The following is a 23,225-nucleotide window of genomic DNA, read 5'->3' as shown; positions in this document are numbered from 1 at the left end:
TGGAGAAAGTGATGCTATGTGTCTTCTGAGGCCAGGTCCTAAAAGGCAATATGACTCTGTCTGGATCTCTTAGAATGCTCCACCATGCTTCAAGAAAGTCAGTTATTTGTAGATGTAACTGCTAAAAGCCCAGTTTAACTGATAGCCAACTGTAAGCATTAACTGTCAGACCTGAGAGTGGGGAAGCCTTTGAAATGAGTACAGCTCCAACCAATATCTGGATGTAAAAACGACATTTCCTGTGTTATTAAATCCTAATTGGACCCCAATCATGCCAGGAGCCAGTGTGAGGAACTCCGCCCATGGCAAAGGTCATGAGGAAGGAGGCTTGGCATACGCAAAGGCGAGATCAAGTCTCAGGAAACCCCCTGTTCCAGAGCATCTACCCCCAAACCAGAGTCTATCTACTTTACTGTTTCATGCTCTCGTCTACACCTCTGACTTTAGGGCGGGCTGTTTCCCACCGGTTCTCTTGGAGAAGGAGTAAACGTGCAGCTCCAAGTCAGTAAAAATTTCTGGGTGTGACAAGAGTGTTTCAGCTTAGGAACTCCTCTGAAGGTTATCTAGCCCGCCTATATAGGTTCGTCCGGCCACATGTGATTGTTTACAGCCTCCCAACCTGAGAGGCATGAGATATTTCAGACTTACTAAAGGCAAATTCTTTTGGGGAGTTGGAAATTATTGGTATAGTGGATTGGTTAGGAATTATATTGGTGAAGGGTTTTTCATTTGTTGTGCCAGTAATTGCTGCTAATTCCCTGCCCTGAGTGTGACAAGGGTGTCTCAGGTCAAACCTCTCTGCTGGCAAGCTAGCTTGTGTGACAGGATTAGGGTTAGGGTTAAAACATAAACAGCACAGAGAGTTTTGGAGTATTTTTTGAGTCTTAATTAGCATAGGGCTTTTCTCATTGTTGAGTCAATGATTGCCACCAGGCCTCCATATCCTTAGGCACCTGGGAATATATTAATCAATGTATTTGGAATATAGAAAAGGAAATATAGTAGTTTTTAAGTTTAGCAATACTAGACTTTTTGAGTTAATGAATTTTCTCTTTTGTAACAGATCACTGTACTTTGTTATAAATCACTGTGTCCTTGCTATGTAAAAATGTAACTTTATCACTATCTTAAGACTAAATAGATCTTAAGGGAAACATTGGTGAAAGGATTTTCTTTTGTTCGGCTGATGTTTGCTGCTAAATCTCCATATTCCCTGCTCTTATAATGAATATAACTAGCATATAGGAGAAATAAGTATTAACCTTTAAGATTAATCATGTTAACCTTGGGTTAAATAAATTCCTTTCTTAGTTATAACTCACTACACCCTCACCCTATAGGAATGCAACTTTATTTGGAGGGTGGTGCCTGGTTTAGGGAAAAACACCCTTGGAAAAAATAAGTTTTTTGGTTATCAGAAAGAAAGGGTCATAAATGTCAGCAGGCCTCATGGCCAGAAGATGATGTAAAACCCCTAAGACCTTTTTTTGTGTAAAGCACCTGATTTTGATAAAGGTCAGGACTGCTGACCCCCGCATGACTCTGTATTCATCCCTATGTGTAACAAAAGGTATATAAGCAAACCTCAAAATAAAGAAATCGGATCAGTTTCAGAAAGACTGATTCCGCCATGTCGTTCTTTCTTGCTCCCCGTTTTTCTGGCTGAATTCCCATCTGGAGCATGGGTGCTCACCATGTCTACTTACTTGTCCCGGCTTTCAAGCCCACGTGAGAAGGAGCCCAAGGAGGGGCACCTTCTGATATTCAAGTGGCACCGGTGGCCTAACGTAGATGGTGCAAATTCCTTGTCTTGGAATTTTATTGGTATCCCACGTAAACCAAGTTATTCAGCCTCTTTTTCTCTCCTACTATTTTCTGGCCAAATTCCCATCTGGTGCATGGGTACCCACCAAGCCTGCTAATTTTGCCTGGGCTTCTAAGATCAGACCAGGGGGCCTCAGTGCCTCCTCTCCTTCAGGAGAACGGGAAGACGCCTGCAGCTTACGTAGGTGGTGATTGGTATTCCATGTAAACCAAGTTATTCAGCCTCTCTTTTCCTGCTAATTTTCTAATCCCTCTCTATCTGTAATTAGATAAGTTATTTCCAAGGACGCCGACTCCGTCCCCACCTTCGAATCACCCTGGATCCACCGAGGCTGGACCCCAGCACAGTCAAATCTGAGAATCATGAAAAAGAAAAACAACAATTGCTCTTGCTTTAAGATATTAAATTCTGTATTGACTCACTAAATAGGAACAGCTAAGTAAATAGATTTTGTGAACCCTGGGAGGATTTTTTTTTTAATGCCATGGTTTCCTTTGGAAATCTGATGATCCCGTCTCAGATTACTGTTTTTAAATGAAAAAAAAAAAATACATAGCATTACAGAGCAGAAATAATTGCTATATTTTTATCAATATGCTAAAAATTTTAATGTAAGATATGTGCACCTTTATTAATTAAGTTATAATACCTAGTGGTAATTCTAACTATAATAATTTCAAAGTAGTGATGAATATAAATGACATTTTGTGGTATCTGACAAAACTCTAATATGATATGAAAACTAATATATTTTTATGAAAAAACAATGCAACTATGGTTTATTGCCTGCATTCACAGTTGACATAAGTGATCATTTCTCTTGGATACTAAAGGAAACATATGTCTGTATACATACTTGTATATATATATTATTTTTTGCTATCTGGAGAATGAGTATTCCTGAATGCTACCACAAGTACAGTATGAAGGATATCAGTAAGAAGTAAGATAATGGTGGTCCTTGCAAAAGGGCCACAAAATAAGCAACATTCTTGCATTCTGAAAGCCTGAGTTCATGCTGCTGCTTCTGCTGCTACTAAGTTGCTTCAGTCGTGTCCGACTCTGTGCGACCCCATAGATGTCAGCCCACCAGGCTCCCCCATCCCTGGGATTCTCCAGGCAAGAACACTGGAGTGGGTTGCCGTTTCCTTCCCCAATGCATGAAAGTGAAAAGTGAAAGTGAAGTCGCTCAGTCGTGTCTGACTCTGAGCGACCCCATGGACTGCAGCCTACCAGGCTCCTCCGTCCATGGGATTTTCCAGGCAAGAGTACTGGAGTGGGGTGACATTGCCTTCTCCGCTGAGTTCATGAACTTACTCCAGTTACCCAGGATATGAAAAACCATACCTTTCTTTTGAGATGCAGTCTTCCTATGAGCAACTTTCATTTCTCTCATTGTCTGTAAGTATTGTAACCCCTTGATACAAAGAGTCTTATCCAGTAAATATCACATCACATGGTTTGAAAGAACTCAGAATAAAATACTATCTCAGTGCTTTAGAGAGGGAGAGGGTGGGATGATTTGGGAGAATGGCATTGAAACATGTATACTATCATGTAAGAAACGAATCACCAGTCTATGTCTGATGCAGGATACAGGATGCTTGGGGCTGGTGCACAGGGATGACCCAGAGAGATGTTGTGGGGAGGGAGGTGGGAGGGGGGTTCACATTTGGGAACGCATGTACACCCGTGGTGTATTCATGTCAATGTATGGCAAAACCAATACAGTATTATAAAGTAAAATAAAGTAAAAATAAAAATAAAAAAATATATTTACAGAGCTCCTATAAATGTAAGGAAGTATTGTCCCTTCTCTGATTTTATTATCTTACTACATTCACTCCAAAAGAATATATATTTTTTGTTCATTACTGTATATCTTATGGGCTTTCCAGGTGGCACTAGTGGTAAAGGACCTGCCTGCAATGCTGGAGCTGTAGGAGACATGGGTTCAGTCTCTGGGTCAGGAAGGTCCCCTGGTGGAGGACTGGTGGAGGGCATGGCCACCCCCTCCAGTCAAGAATCCCATGGAGAGAGGCGTTTGGCAGGCTGAAGTCCATGGTGTCACACGGGTTGGACACAACTGAAGCGACTAAGCGGTAGCCACAGCAGCACATTCTCTATATAACTACAGTTTTGGACACATGTCTCATTCATCGCTGAGGCCACTGACAACTTACACACAAATACTTTTTCTTTGCGAGTTATTTAAAGGCAAGATATATTGGCTTTTGATGCTTTGAGTCAGAGCAATAAAAACCAAGAATTGGCACATGTCCTTCCTTCCCAAGAGACAGATGTGGGTTGTTATTTACTGTCCCTGTGAGTTATGCGATTGAAGCCATTTTCAGCCTAAACCCTTTTATTCTCATTTTATGTGACCTTCTATGTAATTACTTTCATATTTGAGGTGTATTTATTTTGTATGTTTAATGGCAGTTGGATTCTTCTTACTGGGCAAGAACCTTAGGAACAAAAAGTTCTCGAAATTATTTGTATTTTAGATGCTAGTTTGAGCATCTTTGTGGGGTTTCAGCAAGGCTTGCTGTCCCTATAAAGGAGGACATCTTAGGATGAAATGTCACTACCTAAATGTCCATATTTTAATAAACCTGCCACTTGGTACCAAAATGTAAATACTGGAAATTAAAATGGCATATATTTAAAAATGGCATTATGATTCTACTTCTAGTCTTATGTCCTGCATTTTCACTCTATACTGGGGGTCCACAGATGTTTTCTATAAAAAGCTGGACAGTACATATTTTCAGCTTTGCAGATCATATGAGCTCTATCACAACCATTCAACTATATTGTTGAAAAGTAGCAAAAATCAGGAATGACTGTGTTTCAACAAAATTTTATCTACAAAAATAGGCCACATGTTGGATTTGACTAGAACAGGCTTTGATTTACTGCTGTGTACAATTTCATGAATGATAGTTTTTAAATCAAGATTTACTTAAGTTATTTTCTTGCCCAAACCCTTTATTAACTCCTTATGGGCATACTCTGTGTGTATGTGTGTGTGTGTGTGTGTGTGCGCTCGCGCGCACGCATGCACGCAGGCGCACGCATACAAAGTTGCTTTATTCATGTCCGACTCTTTGCAACCCTATGGACTCTAGCCCGCCAGGCTCCTCTGCCCATGGGATTCTCCAGACAAGAATACTGGAGTGGGTTGCCAGTTCCTCCTCTAGGGGATCTTCCCAACCCAGATATAGAACCGAAGTCTCTCATGTCTCCAGCAATGGCAGGTGGGTTATTTACCACAAGCACCACATGGGAAGCCCATGGACATGCTGATCAAATACTAAATTGCCCAAACTGCAACACTCTTCAGAATGAGAAAGAAGTGCTATTGATAATTGTACCAAGATGGCAAGTATCAATTATAACAGATCCTGGCAAACCAGGACAAATGATCACACAACCTATGCCCTATAGGGTATAAAAAACCCAAGTACCTCAGCGTAGAATTCAAGGCCTTTCCATTGTGACATTGCTCTATCTTTCCAGCCTTGTATCCTTCAATGCTTTCCATCTTCCTGACCATTTTTGTATCTTTATTCATGCTATTCTCTCTCTTTTTGGAAACTCCTCCTTTCTTTTCTCAGCTTAGTGATGTCCTCATCTAAGACTTTTCAGATGCCATCTTCCCTGTGAAATGCATCCCACACTCTGTGCTTGCTTATACAATGTACCATTTACTGCATTTCAATATGGTAAGTGCCTTACATACAAACCTTCAAGTTGTGAACACTCAAATGTGTGAATGTGCATACCACAATGGTCAGGCATGAATGCAATTGCAGCTAGCCCTTCATTTGCATTTGCTGACCATTCTTTACCTCTGTTATCTCCCAGCTCCTCTCCCCCCTCCAGTCAGTAATTCTTTTTTTCCTGTTCATTCAATGCTGACCTCTGTATGCCAGTTGTTATACTGTACCACTAAGGGGACAGAGGAACCTGGTGGGCTGCTGTCTATGGGTTCACACAGAGTCGGACACGACTGAAGTGACTTAGCAGCAGCAGCACTATAAGAATAAAAATGTTTTATGCTTTGTGTTTGCTTGTTTTGCATGTATTATGTCGCTAAGTTATCAATTCAATCACTGAGTCATGTCTGCCTCTTTGCGACCTCATGGACTGCAGCAAGCCAGGCTTCCCTGTCCATTACCAACTCCCAGAGCTTTCTCAAACTCATGTCCATCAAGTTGGTAATGCCATCCAGCCATCCATCCTCTGTCATCCCCTTCTCCTCCTGCCTTCTATCTTTTCCAGCATCAGGGTCTTTTCAAATGAATCAGTTCTTCATATCAGGTGGCCAAAGTTTTGAAGTTTCAGCATCAGTCCTTCCAGTGAATATTCAGGACTGATCTCCTTTAGGATGGACTGATTTGATCTCCTTGCAGTCCAAAGGACTCTCAAGAGTCTTCTCCAAAACCAGTTTGAAAGCATCAATTCTTCAACACTCTGCTTTCTTTATGATCCAACTTTCACATCCATACATGACTACTGGAAAAACCATAGCTTTGACTATATGAACCTTTGCCGGAAAAGTAATGTCTCTGCTTTTTAATATGCTGTCTAGGTTAGTCATAGCTTTTCTTCCAAGGAGCAAGTATTTTGTGTTTTTATTTTTGATTTTGTTTTTGTTTTTGTTTTTTTAACTTCATGGCTGCAGTCACCCTCTGCAATGATTCTGGAGCCCAAGAAAATAAAGTCTGTCACTGTTTCCATTGTTCCCCCATCTATTTGCCATGAAGTGATGGAATCACATGCCATGATCTTAGTTTTTTTAATGGTGATTTAAGGCAGCTTTTTCACTCCCCTCTTTCACTTTCATCAAGAGGCTCTTTAGTTCCTCTTCTCTTTCTCCCATAAGGGCAGTGTCATCTGCATATCTGAGGTAACTGATATTTCTCCTGGCAATCTTGATTTCAGCTTGTGCTTCATCCAGTCCATTATTTCGCATGACGTACTCTGCATATAAGTTAAATAAGCAGGATTACAGTATACGGCTGTGACCTATTCCTTTCCCAATTTGGAACCAGTCTGTTTTTCTATGCCTGGTGCTAACTATTGTTTCTTAACCCGCATACAGGTTTAGCAGGAAGCAGATAAGGTGGTCTGGTATTCCCAAGTCTATAAGAATTTTCCACAGTTTGTTGTGATCCACACAGTCAAAGGCTTTGCATAGTCAATGAAGCAGAAGTAGATGTCTTTCTGGAATTCTCTATGATAAAACACATGTTGGCAATTTGATCTCTGGTTCCTTTGCCTTTTCTAAATCCAGCTCAAACATCTGTAAGTTCTCAGTTCATGTACTGTTGAAGCCTAGCTTGGAGAATTTTGAGCATTACTTTTCTGGCATGTAAGATGAGTGCAATCCTGTGGTAGTTTGAGCATTCTTTGGCATTGGCTTTCTTTGGGATTGGAATGAAACCTGACCTTTTCCAGTTCTGTGGCCACTGCTGAGTTTTCCAAATTTGCTGACATATTGAGTGCAGCACTTTCACAGCATCATCTTTCAGGATTTCAAATAGCTCAACTGGAATTCCATCACCTCCACTAGCTTTGTTCGTAGTGATGCTTCCTAAGGCCCACTTGACTTTGCACTCCAGGATGTCTGGCTCTAGGTGAGTGATCACACCATCATGATTATCTGGGTCATTAAGATATTTTTTGTATAGTTCTGTGTATTCTTGCCACCACTTCTTCATATCTTCTGCTTCTGTTAGGTCCATACCATTTCTGTCCTTTATCATGCCCATCGCTGCATGAAACGTTCCCTTGGTATCTCTAATTTTCTTGAAGCGATGTGTGTAGTATATGTGTAAAAAGTATTATAAACCTGTTAGTAGAGTAATATATAGCCAATTATGTGACTGTCTTATTTGTGTACCTAGGGTAACTTTATTGGACTTCCAAGCAAATTGGGCTTATGAATATGTTCTTGGAATGGGACTCATTCATCCATAGAGAACCTACTACACTTAAAAGTGTAATGTAAGTATTTACTATCTGCACTGACCTCTATTTTTTTCTCCTCCTGTTCTCCCTCTCTAAATAGAATGAAGTTGAGGTCAGATGGGGATTACTGTCTTATACTTTTTCTCTGAATTCTTAGCCTAGAAACTAACAGGTCTGCAATATTTAATGAGTCTACCATCTTGGGAGAGTGCCCTTGATCGCATATGGTAGAACTCCTCAAAGCTTGGTTCAGTGAAATGGAGTTTGTTTTGGTAGTGGTATTTCCTTGCCTGTGAGTCATGCCTCTGGGGTACAGGCATAAATCTGGTGGCCTTTGGAACTAAGGGGCTGTGCGCCCAGTGTCAGTCTCGAGGTGTGTGCCATTGGTCTCTTTGGGAGCATCTTCATCCCCATTTCTTCTCATCAGCTGTTTTCATGTTGCCCTGTACTTTGCTACTAATAATCAGACTTTTTTTTGGATCACTTTTCAGTTCAACTATTTTGAAGAGCTGAAATAAAGTCTCTGAGATGCCTCTCTAGATCTTCGAAAGAGAAATGCAGCTTACTAGTCTTGAGTCAATGGAGGCCATCCTCTAATCAACTGTGACCAGGGAGAGACAGTGTTTTATAAAATGAACATGATTTTAGTGGATCGCCCCTATAGATGACTGCTACCTACTACAGGAGAAAAATGTGGCTATGAATTGAACTGACATCCTAAAACATTTCTGTAATCATGTACCTATACATTTTGATGATAAGTTAGAAGAAAAATTTGTATAAACACTTGGATGTAGAAGGACCCTAAATTCATTATGCATTGCCATTCTAATCCAAAATCAACTCATCAAATCAAATGACCTCTCATCAGTCAACAGAAAAGACTTAAATTCTGAGTTACAAGTGTACAAATGTATATCAGCATACAACTCTCTTTCTATATATATATTACATAATTTTACATATATATGAAATAATTAGATACATAAGTAGAGCTTTCTCAATCATTCATTTTTGTATTTTTTTCCTTTTTTTAAAATTATTTTAAGAAAATATCACTTATAGGAAATTATGCAAAAAAATACTATGGATGTGGAATCATTAATTTATGTTAGCTATTAGAGGATCACTATAGAAAGTGACTTTTTGTTATGATATTCAAAACACTGGGAGATTAAGATTGACATGTATACATTGTGTGCATGTATGTGTTAAGTCATGTCTGACTCTTTATGACCCCATGGACTGTAACCCGCCAGGCTCCATGTCCTTGTATTTACCAGGCAAGAATACTGGAGTGGGTTGCCATTTCCTACTTCCAGGAATCTTTCTGACCCAGGAAGACAGTGTCTCCTGTGTCTCCTGCATAGGCAGGTGGATTCAATACCACTGAGCCACCTGGGAAGCCCATATATACATTACTATGTATAAAATAGATAACTAATGAGAACCTACTGTATTCAAAAAAGAGGGGATATATGTATATGCATAGCTGATTCATTTTGCTGTACAGAAGAAACTAGCACAACATTGTAAAGCAACTGTATTCCAATAATTTTTTAATTGGACTTGAAAATCATATAAAGTTGTTTCCAAAACAATAAGCATGATATTCTTTGTGCATCATAAACTAGCTCTATGAAATAAATGTTCTAAAATGATGTAGTGGAGAGTATGTTGGAAATAGTCATTTTACACAGATAATTCTATACTTTTGGACATACTGAGTTTCGAAAGGCACTTGCTAATTCTGTTTCTAGGTAACGTTTGATTCTGATGTTATATATGTGGGAAATGTATATAATATTATACAATGTTTACTTTTGTGGGAAACAAGTTTAGCCACTGATTGAATTATTTCTGCTTTTTTTTGATAAAAAAATGCTGTTTAAAATACATCCCAAAGTATATGTATTTTATCTTATTTTATGTCATATCTAAATTCATTACGAGACACCATGCTTAACACTCAAATGTATTGCTGAGCAGTGAATAATACAATTGTTAAGTTTAAAATTACTGTTCAGTACTTACCTAGCTAAAATATGGACACTGACATTTTTCAAGATTGCCAGTCTTCTTAGAGAATGTAAATCTCGCCTTGACAAGAAATGAGAAGTACAAGATCTAAATTGCAAGATGTGGGTGGCTGATGGAGGCATTGTTACACAACCACCAGGCTATGGCCAGTATGGTAGGCAGCCATCCTATTCCTATTATCCAAAGCCCTGTTTAGAACTGTTGTTGTTCAGGCCCTGTTGAGCCCTGATTTTGGAGCCCAAGAAAATAAAGACTGTCATTGTATTTTCTTGGGCTCCAAAAATCACTGAAGATTGTGACAGTAACCATTAAATTATAAGATTCTTGCTCCTTGGAAGAAAAGCTATGACACACCTAGACAGCATTATTAAAAAGCAGAGATATCACTTTTCTGATAAAGGTCCGTACAGTCAAAGCAATGGTTTTTCCAGTAGTCAGGTACAGCCGTGAGAGTTGGACCATAAAGAGGGCTGAGCACCAAAGAATGGATGCTTTGGAACTGTGGTGTTGGAGAAGACTCTTGAGAGTTCCTTAGAGAGCACGGAAGTAAAACCAGTTAATCCTAAAGGAAATCAACCCTGAATATTCATTGGAAGGACTGATGTTGAAGCTGAACGTTCAAGACTTTGGCTACCTTAGGCAAAGAACTGCTCATTGGAAAAACCCTGATGCTGGAAAAGCTTGAGGGCAGAAGGAGAAGGGGGCAACAGAGGATGAGATGGTTGAATGGCATCATCAACTCAATGGACATGAGTCTGAGCAAACTCCAGGAGACAGTGAAAGATAGGGAGGTCTGACATTCTGCAATCCATGGGGCTGCAGAAGGTCAGACAGGAATGAGGGACTGAACAAGGAGAGCCCTACTCTTTGCGACCCCATGGACTGCAGCCTGCCAGTTTCCTCTGACCATGGAACTCTCCAGGCAAGAATACTGGAGTGGGTAGCCTTTCCCTTCTCCAGGGAATCTTCCCAACCTAGGGATCAAACCTTGGTCCTTGCATTGCAGGCAGATCTTTATCATCTGAGCCTCCACAAAATCCCACATGCTTAGTATTAGAGGTCAGGAGTCCTGTGGCTTATATATGGCACATGTATAAAAGAGGACTTACCTATTTATATCCTCTGTTTTATGGTTCTTAATGACTTTAGGGCTACTTTAAAATGGAATTTAAATAGTTCCATAGTTAAATAGTATTATTAGAAAATGCTTCAGAATTCATATTATCTGGTAACTGAAGGGAAACATACCCAAGATGCTGAAAGGTTGCTTCTTGAAGTGCAGGCAGTCTCCCAAAGCTGAGTAATCTAAAAAGCTGAGTCTACTCATCCAGAGTAGATATCATTCAAAACCACATTCACTCCACAAATATGTTTTGCCATCTACAATGTACTAGATACCATGTTGAATACTTAATTAGGAAAGCTATTGTTGATTTCTCATCAACTTGAAATTCCTTGAGGGTATCACTGTGCTTAGAATCACCCTATATTTTAGATGGCTGCACAGTGGGAAATTACACAGGGCTTTGGCTGGGAAGAAGTAGATAGACTTCATACACGTCCATTCCCGAAGAATTGATACTGTCTGGATATAAACTAGCAATGGCACCCCACTCCAGTACTCTTGCCTGGAAAATCCCATGGATGGAGGAGCCTGGTAGGCTGCAGCCCATGGGATCGCTAAGTCGGACATGACTGAGCAGCTTCACTTTCCCTTTTCACTTTCATGCACTGGAGAAGGAAATGGCAACCCACTCCAGTATTCTTGCCTGGAGAATCCCAGGGACGGGGGAGCCTGGTGAGCTGTCGTCTATGGGGTCTCACAGAGTCAGACACGACTGAAGCGACTTAGAAGCAGCAGGATATAAACTGCGCTACCCAAGAATGTGGGTGGCAGATGGAAGAAGCTGTGAATGGCCTATTTCCCCTTCTACAAACTTGGAAGGCTGCCTCACAAGCTTTTAAACTGCTTCCAGAGATTTCAGTGGAGAAATTCACATCCTCACTAGTTCTTGTTCTTCAGTCACTAAAGTCGTGTCTGACTGACACTTTGGGTCCCCATGGATTGCAGCACGCCAGGCTTCAGAGAAAGGCCGAGGGCAGAAATTTAGCAACATTCTTGCCTGCATGCATGCTAAGTTGCTTCAGTAGCAACATTCTTGTCTGGGTGTGTGCTAAGTTGCTTCAGTCGAGTCTGACTCTTTGCAACCCTATGGACTGTAGCCACCGAGCTTCCTCTGTCCATGGGATTTCCCAGGCAAGAATACTGGAGTGAGTTGCCAAGCCCTCCTCCAGGCAATCTTCCTGACCCAGGAATCAAACCAACATCTCTTATGTCTCCTGCACTGGTAGGCAGGTTCCTTACCACTAGAACCACCTGGGAAGCCCAATATACTCATTAGTGCATCCAATTTCCTTCAAGTGCCAGAAAGGCAGAGAACAGAGGCTTTTTCTTTAAAAAATTAAGGACCAAAGATATGGCCATTCCTTGGACACAACTTGCTTATTAAATGATACAAAGAGTCTTAACATCTGTCTACTTTCCTCCACTCTCATCTGTAATGCCAGCAACTAAATCCAAATGTTTATGGCTGATACTTAGCTTTACCACTCACATCTGACTTGACTGCAGATTGGAGGAGTGATTGCACTGGACATTTGATGTGATAAATATATAAGTGGCCAGATTCCATTTGAATGTCCATGTTTCAACTCTAAAGATATGTTTAAATGGAGCTATGAAAGGTAACTGCTGGAAAGGTTCACTTTTATGCATGACATTAGTTTTTATTTTCCTTTTAGTGGCTACATAGTGGAGGCAAAATGCTAGAGACAATGTGCTGGCAGGTAGAAACTGAAAAGCGAATGTTCAACTCAATAACCCCTATATCTTTATGTTAGGGTGATGGGTAAAACCATTTGTTTTGAAAAGAAACAGTTTTGGTTTAAAAGCTATATGCTATGTGACAGGTGTTTGGGATTATTACTTCTGATTCTTGCAGCTCCATAAAGGTGAATGTTCATTTGTATAAAGGAGATGGAGTGAATGAGACATGGAAACTGGTTTTATTTAAGTCTCATAATCTATTATACATTAATTATCAAACATATAGAAATAACACCTACAGAGTCCATATAAACTCTCAGGAAAGCATAATTTTGAAATAAATTTCAGCTTCTAGATCTTCTGTACATCTGTTCTGTGGGTTCATAGAAGGCAGATTCTGGACTAAGTATGAATCTGAAATGCTAATTTGATTTGATAGTAATGAATGTATTATAAATAAGATTTATTCTTCAATATAGCATTTTCATTCATTGACCTATGCCACTGCTGCTGCTGCTGCTAAGTCGCCTCAGTTTTGTCCAACTCTGTGCAACCCCATAGACGTCAGCCCACCAGGCTCCCCCATCCCTGGGATTCTCAAGGCAAGAACCCTGGAGTGGGTTGCCATTTCCTTCTCCAACGCATGAAAGTGAAAAGTGAAAGTGAAGTCACTCAGTCGTATCCGACTGTTGGAGACCCCATGGACTGCAGCCTACCAGGCTCCTCCATCCATGGGATTTTCCAGGCAAGAGTACTGGAGTGGGGTGCCATTGCTTTCTCCATCATTGACCTATAACAACACATTTTTTAAGTATTTAAATTTTACATCTAAATGACAGTATTCAATCTACTGCATGTGGGTGTCCAAAGAGTATCCATGAAAACATATTTTTCCACACTTGCATTTTAATGCAAGCAGAATGTTGCTTTAAAGTTTAAAGCTCTAAGTTTAAAGCAGAATGTTGAACCAGTTTTAACCAACTAGGAAGCAGTTCTTTGCTGAAAAAACAATTCTCACTTATTTGGAAATGGTGTTCCCTCAAGGAAACTAAATAGACATCCATGACATCAACTGTCTTATAAACAGAATTGCAAAGCAGTCTTTTATTTCATGGTGATTAAAAAATATATATGCCAATTTCTTCATTAAAATATGGAAATGTCTCCTGATTAACCAAATATCAAACCTGTGGCCATGCTATGTTGAATGGTTATGATGGAATATCTTTTCCGGCTATTTCAAGGCTCTTGTGTATATTTATGAAATCCAAGTGAAGTCGCTCAGTCGTGTCCGACTCTTTGCGATCCCATGGACTGTAGTCTACTAGGCTTCTCTGTCCATGGGATTTTCCAGGCAAGAGTACTGGAGTAGGTTGCCATTTTCTTCTCCAGGGTATCTTCCTGACCCAGGGATCGAACCCAGGTCTCCTGCATTGCAGGCAGACGCTTTACCCTCTGAGCCACCAGGGAAGCCTATATGAAGCAGCGATGGCCCTATAAGGCAGGTGCAATTTTCACACTAAAATGCTTACCTGCCTTTATTTTTTTTCTCCTTCAGGAATTTTGGACTAAATGAACATGTCAAATATCTTTATATAAGGCAATGAGCCACTATTAATAAAACAATGAAATATTCTCCTATATGAAAGTTTTTTTTTTCCTGGAGGGCAATTTGGCAATACTGATCAAAAACTGTAAAATATGTACCACATAACACATTTAGGCTTATAGGAGCTTATGTTAAGAAAATAATTTAGAATGCACACAAGGATTTCATTAAAAGTATGTTCACTGCAGCATTAAAGTAAATCCTCAAGAGAAGAGACAAATACATCCCAGAACATGTTTTACATACCCTGGAGATTCAGATGGCAAAGAATCTGCCTGTAATGCAGGAGACCTGGGTTCAACCCCTAGGTTGGGAAGATCCTCTGGAGGAGGGCATGACAACTGATTCCAGTATTCTTGCCTGGAGAATCCCCATGGACAAAGGAGCCTGGTGGGCTAAAGTCCATGGGGTCACAAAGAGTCAGACATGACTGAGAGATGAAACACACACACGCATAAGCATAAAGCTCAGTTTTGTGAAAGCAAATTTCTTATCAAGGAAAGATGCTGATGTGTATTACTGAATGTGAATAGAAAGTCGAAAAACAGTATTATGGTATGCTTCTATTTTATGGATATAAATCTATTTGTGTGTGTTCATCTGTGTGCCAGTATTTTTCTGCTAGTGTATAAACAAAAATATGAACAATTATTTCCTCTGTTGAGTGAGTTTATGTGACTTTGTGTGTCTGTTGTTAAGCTTTTGTTTACACACACACACACACATATTTAATACTATTAAAAGGTATTCCTTATGAAAATTAATTTAGAAAGAAAAAAATCCAGAGCATATTATGATTTAAGAAAAATGAACACAGACAAAATGCATTATTTTAATCATGTTTCTTGGAAAAGAAAAACTGTACATAACTGATATAGACTATTTTTAATTCAAGCTAGTATTAGTTAAAATTCTACCTTTTATTTTCCTGGCATGTTCTGCACTCAGGTATTCCTATACTGACACTCCAGAAGCAACACTGGGTCAGAAAACCTGTTTAATGACTTGACACTCTCACTTTTCTATTTAACTTTAACCAAGTTACTCAAGCTTTCTGGATGCCAATATATTTGTTTGCTGAAAGGGTAAAATAATAATATATGTTTATAGAGTTGAATAGATTAAATAAAATGAGTAGATCATTTACATAGTATCTGGCTTATAAATAGTGTATATTAAAAAGTCTAATAGAGCTTAATACATGCTCTGTCCCATACTTCCTCAGTTTATGACCAGTAGGAAGGTCAAATATTTAGACCCACTCAAAGGACCACACAACAAAAAATTTTCTTATATTGTTGGATAGTCAAACAGAGCTCCCCTGAGGATTTAGATGGTAAGAAAGCCCTAATCAAGGAGGTTAAATTAACACAGCAGTGTAAACCAACTATACTCTAGTTAAAAAAAATAATTAACATATAGGAATTTGTGTCATAATAGAATAAGAGAAAGAAAATACATACAATGCTGCATATACTCTGAGCAATTAATTTGTCCTAGTAACTTAGGTTAAAAATTTAGAAGGCTGTTTCCATGGCTTTCCATCCACTTAATGAAGTGAGACAGCTTGGCATTAAGTGGAAATATAGAATGGAATGTCCAACTTAGATGAAGCTGTGAAGTGTCAGGGATTGTAAGCTAGACTCTTATTGCAACATACTTAATCTTCAAAGTTATTCTGAAAGTTAGGTATCTTACTCTCAATTTTTTAAACAAGGAGAAGACTCAGAAAAAAAATTAAAAACATGCCTAATATCAAAAGCTATTGGAAGGAAAGAAGCCAGGATTCGAACCTAAGTCAATTCAAATCTACACCAAACCCTCTTTTTAATGTCTCAAACTGCCACAACAATAAGGAATAAAATGGGAACAAACTTCAGAGAAAATTTCAGTAGGATCCTGGAGGCTTTACTTTATTATTTAAAAAGATATTTCTCAGAGGTTAATTAGGTTAGTTATTCTCAGAGGTAAAATGAAGGATATATAATATCCATGATTTTACACAATCTTTCAGCTGAGTCCATAGAAAGTTTACCAACTTATCTCCAAAGAACATTACAGTACTGAAAGATGATATAATCTGTGATTTTCAAATTTGAAGATACTGGCTTGATTCTGAAAAGATGACCAAAGGAAAAATGTATTTTAGCCATATATTGTAACACACACACACACACACACACACACACACACACACACACACACAAGGTGTACCCATCTTCCTCCTGCATGCCAGGATGCTTCAGTCGTGTTGGACTCTTTGCAACCCTATGGACTGTAGCCCTCCAGGCCTCTCTGTCCATGGGATTATCTAGGCAAGAATACTGAAGTGGGCTACCATTTACTCCTCCAAGGAATTTTTCTGACTCAGAGAGTGAACCCATGTCTCCTGTGGCTCTTGTATCATAGGCAGATTCTTTATCACTAATGCCACCTGGGAAGCCAATGCACCTTCTGCCTACTGGCTTGCACATCTAAGCATAAAAATCCAAGCTGCCCACTTCTTGATAATAACATCAAATCGGGCACAGAGAATTTTCAGGGAATATTACATGTGGCTTTGAGTTAATACTCAGGTCACAAGCCTGCACATTATCTGACCCATTAAGAGCCATGAAATCATTTGCAAATTATATTTGGGTCAATTCATTAATTGAATTCATAGATGCTTGCTAAATCCATTTTTTCCTTTCCAATTTCCTTAGTGCTAAAATGGTTAGATACTTTCTATTCAACATTCATAATTTCACCTCCAGTTGTTTATAGTCTTTAAGTCCAAAGATGGAACACATTTCAACAAATATTTCCAAAACTGTTCAGTAACTCTTCAGTAACTGCTCACTTTCTGCAACTAATGAATTAATCAAATTATAAACATTCCCTCAAATCAGTATCTTATTATTACGGATTCATTAATTTTAAAAAAAATTGTAAAAATGGCTAAAAAAGAAGACAGATTCACTGATTTCTGAGGGATCTGATAGTTTAGATCTTCTTTGGATTTTCATTAGAACTGTGGGCAATCTATTTCTGAATAAATCTATTATAAATACAGGATAATAATTTCACAGAGATATTAGTGACCATATATTATTTGTTTTTCTTGAGTGGATGAGAGAAAATAAAGTTATATAATATTAACAAATAATTAGATTATGGGACCGTTACAAACTTTATAATGCCTGGCTCTGATCCAGACATTTCCTGCATCCCAGAATTTTAGTATTTCCCAATTGGGCTTGCCAGGTGGCACTAGTGGTAACGAACCTGCCTGCCAATGCAGAAGATGGAAGAGACATGGAGATTAGATCAATCCCTTGGTTGGGAAGATCCCACGGAAGAGGGCATGGCAACCCATTCCAGTATTCTTGCCTGGAGAATTCCCATGGACAGAGGAGCCTGGTGGGCTACAGTCCATGGGGTCACAAAGAGTCAGACACAACTGAAGTGACTTGTCACAGCAGAGTTCAACACAGCACAACAAACTTAAGTGCAAATTCCTTAAACTTTCTGCCCTACTGATATTCAAGCCCTCTACTCAACCAAAAATGAAAATATGTTAACTTGCTTTATAATTCCTGCCAATGGCTATTTTTTGAACCCATCCACAATCCACCCACACTTCAAGACTCCTTTTTTTCCCATGTACCTCCCCCAAGATAAGGTGTAATCCTCTTTTGACTTTTGTAACTGTGGTATGTATCATATTGTGCCTTGTATAATGTTTATGTTCTTATCTGAGCATCTATTAGAAAGGAGGAGATTGATTTTTCAAGGAAAAATGTGGAACTTAAAAGTTGAGAATGAAACATGCTAAAATTGTTTTTAATGAAACAATAAAATTTAGCTCTAGGGGTAATTGTACCTTAGAATTAATTGTATTTGTCATCATTTCTAACACAATTTGAATTATGAGGCCTTCTGTAATCCATATATTTTAATGTAATAGAATGGATTAAAAAATCACCTTTCCTAAATTTTAGGAAGACTATGTAAAATAGGGGCTTCCCAGGTGGCACAGGGGTAAATAATTCACCTGCCAGTGAAGGAGCCATAAGAGACATAGGTTCGTCCCTGGGTCAGGAAGGTCCCCTGGAGGAGGAAATGGCAACCTACTCCAGTATTCTTGCCTGGAAAATTCCAAGACAGAGGAGCCTGGCAGGCCACAGACTACAGGGTCACAAAGAGTCGGGTATGACTGAGCAAGCACTCGTATTAATGTAAAATATAATAAAACAAAACAAAATTACATTTAGCTGATAATCACAGAAATGTCATGATAACAGTGGGTGTTATACATCCTCAATCATACGGGGATGAACTTTGAAAAAGCTTGCAGCAGTCCCACTGCTTCTGAATTCCAGGAAAACCATTTCCTGTGCCTGACAAAGTCAACACTTGATTCTCCAATTTTTAAAATGGCCAAACCAATACAATATTGTAAAGTAATTAACTTCCAATTAAAATAAATTTATGGATCGGAAGAATCAATATAGTGAAAATGAGTATACTACCCAAAGCAATTTACAAATTCAATGCAATCCCTATCAAGCTACCAGCCACATTTTTCACAGAACTGAACAAATAATTTCAAGATTTGTATGGAAATACAAAAAACCTCGAATAGCCAAAGCAATCTTGAGAAAGAAGAATGGAACTGGAGGAATCAACTTGCCTGACTTCAGGCTCTACTACAAAGCCACAGTCATCAAGACAGTATGGTACTGGCACAAAGACAGACATATAGATCAATGGAACAAAATAGAAAGCCCAGAGATAAATCCACACACATATGGACACCTTATCTTTGACAAAGGAGGCAAGAATATACAATGGAGTAAAGACAATCTCTTTAACAAGTGGTGCTGGGAAAACTCGTCAACCACTTGTAAAAGAATGAAACTAGATCACTTTCTAACACCGTACACAAAAATAAACTCAAAATGGATTAAAGATCTAAATGTAAGATCAGAAACTATAAAATTCCTAGAGGAGAACATAGGCAAAACACTCTCAGACATAAATCACAGCAGGATCCTCTATGATCTACCTCCCAGAATTCTGGAAATAAAAGCAAAAATAAACAAATGGGATCTAATTAAAATTAAAAGCTTCTGTACAACAAAGGAAAATATAAGCAAGGTGAAAAGACAGCCTTCTGAATGGGAGAAAATAATAGCAAATGAAACAACTGACAAACAACTAATCTCAAAAATATACAAGCAACTTCTGCAGCTCAATTCCAGAAAAATAAACGACCCAATCAAAAAATGGGCCAAAGAACTAAATAGACATTTCTCCAAAGAAGACATACGGATGGCTAACAAACACATGAAAAGATGCTCAACATCACTCATTATTAGAGAAATGCAAATCAAAACCACAATGAGGTACCACTTCACACCAGTCAGAATGGCTGTGATCCAAAAATCTACAAGCAATAAATGCTGGAGAGGGTGTGGAGAAAAGGGAACCCTCCTACACTGTTGGTGGGAATGCAAACTAGTACAGCCACTATGGAGAACAGTGTGGAGATTCCTTAAAAAATTGCAAATAGAACTACCTTATGACCCAGCAATCCCACTTCTGGGCATACACACCAAGGAAACCAGAATTGAAAGAGACACATGTACCCCAATGTTCATCGCAGCACTGTTTATAATAGCCAGGACATGGAAAAAACCTAGATGTCCATCAGCAGATGAATGGATAAGAAAGCTGTGGTACATATACACAATGGAGTATTACTCAGCTGTTAAAAAGAATTCATTTGAATCAGTTCTGATGAGATGGATGAAACTGGAGCCAATTATACAGAGTGAAGTAAGCCAGAAAGAAAAACACCAATACAGTATACTAACACATATATATGGAATTTAGGAAGATGGCAATGACGACCCTGTATGCAAGACAGGAAAAAAGACACAGATGTGTATAACAGACTTTTGGACTCAGAGGGAGAGGGAGAGGGTGGGATGATTTGGGAGAATGGGAATTCTAACATGTATACTGTCATGTAAGAATTGAATCGCCAGTCCATGTCTGACGTAGGGTGCAGCTTGCTTGGGGCTGGTGCATGGGGATGACCCAGAGAGATGTTGTGGGGAGGGAGGTGGGAGGGGGGTTCATGTTTGGGAACGCATGTAAGAATTAAAGATTTTAAAATTTAAAAAAAATAAAAAAATTTAAAAAAAATAAAATAAAATAAAATAAAAATAAAAAGAGAAAGTGAAAAAAATAAATAAATAAATAAAAATTAAAAAAACAAAAAAAAACAAAGAAGATTGAAACCTAAAAAATAAAAAGAAATAAAATAAATTTCTATTTTAAAAATAAATAAATATTTTAAAAGTATACAAAACACATAGCCTTGTGTTATTTTTTTCTGAACACAAACATTCTTTTTCTCTGTTCCATAAAACTGAAATTCATCTGGCCATTGGCTACTCTTTGTAGCTTTCTCCACTATAATTACTTGGAGGTGACACTATAGCTTACAAAATTATTTTTATGTATTGTTCTTTGCTAATAATTAGGCCCAAATAGCCTATAGACTTTGCTCTAGTTCTGACATCTGAACCCTGTTCTCCAATCCTAGAGGCTATGCCTGTAATTTCAGTCATATATCCCTTGGTGCTTTTGAACCTGCAAACTGCTCTCTCGGCTCATCTGACCTGACTAAAATGAGAAAAGGCATAAAAATCTCCCAAGAAGGTGTGTCCTAACAAGATTACAGACCCAATTCGAGCCACTGAGGGAGTTTAGATAAGGTTTAGATATACAGTTCATCCTTTGGATTCTTTCATCTAACCCCAACCTGGGACCCTTTTCTGATTCCTTCACCTCTACTCACTTCACAGGATTGGGTCCATCACTAATCATAATATAGGATTTTGCTTAGAAGTTTGATCAGCTTTAAAGTTTGCTCTAGCTCAGCACAGACCATACCCTTAGCTCTGTAGGGTGACAGGATAAAGGGATTCTTTGCCCTGCACACTGTAGGAATTAATTGAACCAACTATAAATAGCCATTCTAAGCAGAAAGAAAACACTCAAGGCATTACCGTGAAATATATTATTTCAAGATTTCCTTGAGTTCTTTAAGAGGGAGAAAAATCACATCTTCTGACTGGTGAATCTTTATTTCAGTTAGTAAAAATGTACATCAAATCCACTAGACTCTTTATTAATATTTTAAGATCTTTTACACAGTTCAGGTAACTTGAGACTCTAATTTAAAAAATGTCATCTATACAAAAAATTCAAACTTTATTTTTAAAGTTGTACTTTAAAATATACTAGATCTTAAAATTTGGGAACTATAAATCACAGCATTTCTCCCTTCTTTCATAAGTAAGTAAGGAAGTAAGTATTAGTTGCTCAGTCGTGCCCGACTCTGCGACTGCACAGACTGCAGCCCACCAGGCTTCTCTGTCCATGAGATTTTCCAGGCAAGGATACTGGAGTTGGTTGCCATTTGCTTCTCCAGGGGATCTTCCCAACCCAGCTATCAAACCAAGGTCTCCTGCACTGCAGGCAGATTCTTTACCAACTGAGCTACAAGGGAAACCCCCCTCTTCTTTCATATATGTACATAAAAAAACTAAATCATATGTATTTGTGCATATATGCCCATGAGAAGGGGACAACAGAGGATGAGATGGCTGGATGGCATCACGGACTCGATGGACATGAGTTTGAGTGAACTCCGGGAGTTGGTGATGGACAGGGAAGCCTGGCGTGCTGCAATTCATGGGGTCACAAAGAGTCGGACACGACTGAGTGACTGAACTGAACTGAACTGAGAATATGTATAAATAAAGATATAATAAAGTAATAAAATATTATATATAGTGAAAGAAGAGAAATGCATTATTGTAAAATGTCAAAAGAATTAACAATAGCACACTGAAGGGGGTTTTATCCATGCATATGCTCATTGTCTTACAGTTTATAAGCCATGGTGCTAGGTGTTGGCCAGGAGAAATGTGTATACTCGTCACTGACATCTTTGAGACCACAGAGGTAAAACAGATACATCTAATTCCAAAGAGATATTCTTAAGAATATCATAAATAAAATACTAAAAGAATTAGGAGGGAAGAAGAAACATAATTCAGGACCTAAAGAATAAAAAGAAAATTTTCATTATGAAACAGTTCTAACCATCTGAATTATGTTTATTTATGATAAGAGGAGAATCTGGAGAGATTATCTAGTATCCAGGCTTTAAAATATTGTTCACTGCTTCTTTTCTATCTAGGTTTCTCAGAAGGAATGCTTGAAAAATGTATTGAGATGCTGAGGAATAACACTTAGTGTTCTGACAAGAGTGGTTTGACTTCAGAAGAAAAAAATAGAGCAAAGCTATGTGTCATATATATATTTAGTCCTAAATTTGTTTAAAAACAGAAGGACCAAGCTTTGACTATAGCAAGCACAGGAAATGGCTTCCCTGGGATTCCAAAACCCTATACAAAACCAAGAAGCATTAACTGAACCATGAACTGGAAAAGTGTAAACTATGAAATGCATAAGAATGACTCAGCCCATTAACTAATTTATCATATCAGTTCTAATGTAATCTAAATAATAACAAGGATTCAGTGATTAGATAGTAAATGTCCCAATCTACCTTCAAAGGGAAAAAATTAAGTTTCATAGGAAGTGCCCAGAAATTTTGCAAATCAAGAATGTACTTTTAGACTTCTATAAGAAATTATTTTTCCTATTCAAAAGGACTAAAAACTTTATCTCGTATTAAGAAATTACATCTCTTACGTAAGTTATGACCAACCTAGACAGCATATTAAAAAGCAGAAACTTTACTTTGTCAACAAAGGTCTGTCTAATCAAGGCTATGGTTTTTCCAGTGGTCATGTATGGATGTGAGAGTTGGACTATAAAGAAAGCTGAGCACCGAAGAACTGGTGCTTTTGAACTGT

The sequence above is a fragment of the Capra hircus genome, chromosome 15, assembly GCF_001704415.2.
Source record: "Capra hircus breed San Clemente chromosome 15, ASM170441v1, whole genome shotgun sequence".
NCBI lineage: Eukaryota > Metazoa > Chordata > Mammalia > Artiodactyla > Bovidae > Capra > Capra hircus.
This window is presented reverse-complemented; position numbering follows the sequence as displayed.